At 38.8% G+C, this 4278-nt stretch overlaps 1 non-coding gene across 1 annotated transcript; it reads right to left on the bottom strand.

The window, feature by feature from the left end:
- Positions 1–1670: 1670 nt before the first annotated feature.
- TRNAY-GUA (transfer RNA tyrosine (anticodon GUA)) lies at positions 1671–1742 on the bottom strand. The gene has a single exon. It is a non-coding gene; the product is annotated as a tRNA-Tyr (tRNA).
- Between the last annotated feature and the right edge of the window lie 2536 nt (positions 1743–4278).

The following is a 4278-nucleotide window of genomic DNA, read 5'->3' as shown; positions in this document are numbered from 1 at the left end:
GAGGTTCGTACATGCGAAGCGGAGTACTAAGTAAACTGCCTCAGTGCTACTTTAGCAAAAAAATTAAAAAGTACGCTGGCTTTCGGATTTCGGAAGCACCGATAGATAGTCGTCATCGTCACCGTCACCAATTCCGCAGCAATACGTATGAAATGTGAGAGGCCGCCAGGTCTAAAATACACCCTTGCTTTTTAATAAATATTGGGCATATGTTTCAAGTATATCTGCAAAGTTCTCTTATCATGTATCATAACAATGTTAATTATATCTGTTATGTAATGCACATGTATTCCTATCATTTTGCATAATCATGCTAGAAAAAAACTGCGACAAGTTTCATTAAAATGTATTAAATATCTGCAGTGGTTGGGAAAAGTGACATAAGTCAGTTTTCACAAACATTTTTTGATAATTTATTGACAACTTACACTAGTTTATGTCGATTTGATTTTTTTTCTGTATGAATTATTGTAATGGGAGGAATACCTATGTATTTTTTTCCAAGCGAACAGTTGTTCCGTAAGTTGTAAATAAATGATCAAAAAATGTTTGTGGAAACTGACTTGTGTCACTTTTCCCGAGTACTACAGATATAATCACTTATGAGATCACATTTTATTGTATATAAATCGAAGTGAGGACCATAATTTCGGAAGATACTGGAAAATAACGTAATAACTTCCAATTACAACAGCAACTTAATTTTCGTGGTAACTTATGGGAACAACGTAAAAAATGTCATTTCTGCAATACTCATAATTGTAAGATAATATAAATGTTGCATTCGATTCTACTGGTTAAAAGTTAAGTTTATCAGATATATATACTGTACGTATAATGTATTTGAAGTAATAAAAAGACCGTAACATTACCTTCAAACTCGTACCAATTGTTGCTCCTGACTTCATGTTCACTGCCTTTCGAAACACTTTAATTAATTAGGCCTATTAAAACACAGAACAATACGAAAGTTAGTGGAAAATAACGCGCACTATATTCACAAATTTGTTATTACTAGACTAAATATTCGGCCACCATAGAAAAGTCACAATCCATTAACTATATCCAGAGAAATAGTAATACAAATACAGAGCAAAACCGCAGGTTTATGCAAGCCAACCGCCATAGTCTCACAAAGTGCCCTGACGATAACCAATCACATCTCAGTACCATGATAATCGGCGCGCAGTTCTGGGAGGGAGTAGGGGTTGATGCTTGGTCATCGGTTTGTGTCGTTTGCTTAGGAGAGCGCTTCATGTAAATTTGAGAGACTTCTCGTCCTGCACTTTCAGCCGTCTTACATGTCGTACCAACATAACTTACAAGACATTACGAACGTTTCGCATCTAGTTCGGAATGTTCCAACGGGATGATTGAGCGGGTATTTTTAAATATATAGTCGTAGCTATCGAAATGGCTGTCGTAAGTGGTTGTCTTAATCTTACTAAGCTGAGCATTGTTAATACTGAAAATGAAGCGCAACTGTGATGCCAGGACAAAGGTCTGGTTCCCGCAAATATGGAATGTCCATAATATCCTTAATTTCGCAGAGTCAAATATTTGTATATATTATATATATTATTTTAATGTACCGAAGTACATATGATATTTCCATGCAGATATTCTGCGTCATCATACGATGAAAGAGTAATGGAACGGAGAAAAATTCTCTCCGGCGCCGGGATTTGAACCCGGGTTTTCAGCTCTACATGCTGATGCTTTATCCACTAAGCCACACCGGATACCCACCCCAGCGCCGGACAGAATCGTCTCAGTTTTAAGTTCCAACTCTTGGGTTCCCTCTAGTGGCCGCCCTCTGCACTACGTCATAGATGTCTATGAACATAGGGCTGAAGTCCGCACATGTGCTGAGGTGCACTCGTTATGAGTGACTAGTTGGCCGGGGGGGGGGGGGGAGGAAAAAAATATGATATGCGTAAATCACTTCGTGATTTAAGATGGTGCTTATTCCGTCGGATCCCGGCCAACTAGTCACTCATAACGAGTGTACCTCAGCACATGTGTGGACTTCAGTCCTACGTTCATAGACATCTATGACGTAATGCAGAGGGCGGCCACTAGAGGGAACCCAAAAGTTGGAACTTAAAACTGAGACGATTCTGTCCGGCGCTGGGGTGGGTATCCGGTGTGGCTTAGTGGATAAAGCATCAGCACTTAGAGCTGAAAACCCGGGTTCAAATCCCGGCGCCGGAGAGAATTTTTCTCCGTTCCATTACTCTTTCATCAAATATTTGTAGCCTAAAAAAAAAAAAAACAAATGCGTCGGGAACGTTTAAGTTGTCTGCTGCAAATAACACATTTTTCAGTATTTCGTAATTGTCGACGAACAAAGTTCTCCTTATAATGTACGATTTTGCAATTAAGTTTTCCTATTACCAAACAATAAGGAAGTGCGATGAGACGAATGTAGCAGATGTAGCGAAGTAAACGATCGCGGATTGGTTTTCATACCTGAGGGAAGTGTGTAGAGGTAAAAAAAATAGTGTTATGACAGGTTAGATAAGGTTAGTTTAGGTTTTTAGTGACAGGTTAGGTGATTTTAGGATTTTAGTCACATGCTAAGTTAGTTTAGGATTTTAGCGACAGGTTAGGTTAGTTTAGGATTTTAGTGACAGATTTGGTTAGGTTAGTTTAGTTTAGGATTTTTAGTGACAGGTTAGGTTAGTTTAGGATATTAGTGACAGGTTAGGTTCGTTAGTTCAGAATGTTGGTGACATATTAGGTTAGGTCAGTTTAGGATTTTGGTGACAGGTTAGGTTAGTTAATGATTTTATTGACAGGTGAGGTTAGTTTAGGATTTTAGTGACAGGTTAAGTTAGTTTATGATTTTAGTGACAGGATAGGTTAGTTTAGGATTTTAGTGACACATTAGGTTAGGTTAGTTTAGTTTAGGATTTACTGACAGGTTATGTTGTTTTAGGCTTTTATTATCCTTTAGATATACTAAACTGTGGCAGGTTAGATTAGGATACTTTAGGCTTTTGTTATACCTTGTACAGGCTAATCTGTAACAGATTAGGTTAATTGAAGCTTTATTAAGCTTTGCATATAGGAAACTTTGACACGTTAGGTTAGGATACTTTAGGCTTTTGTTATGCCTTGTATAGGGAAATCTGTTAGGGTGCTATGCATAGACATTTCGTTAGCCCGCGCTACGAGTGTGCTAAACTAGCCCCGGCTAACAAGTGATTACTTGTACAGGATTCATATCATATCATATCGCTAACACTGGTTTATGAATACGAAAAACGTTAGTTCGCTGATCATCCACCGCAAGCCCGCGCTAAGAATGTATATGAATATGGCCCTTATAGTTTAGGTTAGGTTAGACTTTTAGTGGCACGTTTGGTTAGGTTAGTTTAGGGTGGTTTTATTATGAGTTGTAAAAATGAAACTGTGACACATTACGTTAGGTTAGTTTAGGCTGTTGTTATGCCTCTTGTAGGTGAATCTGTGACAGGTTAGGTTTCTTTAGGTTATTATTATGCGTTGCATAGACGAATCTGTGTCAGGTTAGGTTAGGTTTTTGTTTGCTATAAGTTTTATATTTCTTTCAGACAGTCTGGATCACCGTTATGAGAACGAACCTAGGATTGGAGGGCTGATCATATAAGTGGAAATTGATGAATGCAAATTAGGCGTAGGAAATTTGAGGCCGGTCGTGTTGTTGAGGGTTCCTGGGTTTTGGGCTTGACAGATCATGAGACCAAGGAAGTGCGATTGGAAATTTGTCCGAATAATAAGAGGGACAAAGATACTTTGCTTCGTCGTATTAGGAAGCATGTCGCCGCCCAAACCTCAATAATGACGAACTGCTGGAAAGGATATGAAGAGCTGGATGTTCGTAATTTTCGTCATTTCACTATCAATCACAGGTCTTAACTTTGTTGATCCGGAGAGCGGTGCATGCACGAACTTAATCGAAAACGTTTAGCGTGGTTTTGGGGACATCTGTCTCGGGGAGGCCTGCGGAAGGAAGATCCCAGTGATAACCTTTGTGAATACTGTACTTCTGGAGGAAGGATTGTTTGCGGCTGCTGCGAGATCCTTTCGAGGCTCGGTAATTTGCTAGGAGACGTCGTTACATATAGACCACGGTTAAACGAAGTATTTTCCCTGGACCAAAAATACAAGATGCGTTGCTTGTTTCACTTTATTATGAATAAGTGTCGGACAAAATGTCTTATTTTAGGTTATAATTCAGAACTTGTTCAATATTTAATAAGATGTTTAGGATTAGTGTAAAACTGGCATACG

Source organism: Periplaneta americana, chromosome 8 (genome assembly GCF_040183065.1).
Source record: "Periplaneta americana isolate PAMFEO1 chromosome 8, P.americana_PAMFEO1_priV1, whole genome shotgun sequence".
Taxonomy (NCBI): Eukaryota; Metazoa; Arthropoda; class Insecta; order Blattodea; family Blattidae; genus Periplaneta; species Periplaneta americana.
Note: the sequence above shows the minus strand (reverse complement) of the source record. Positions and strands in the feature narration are given on the sequence as shown.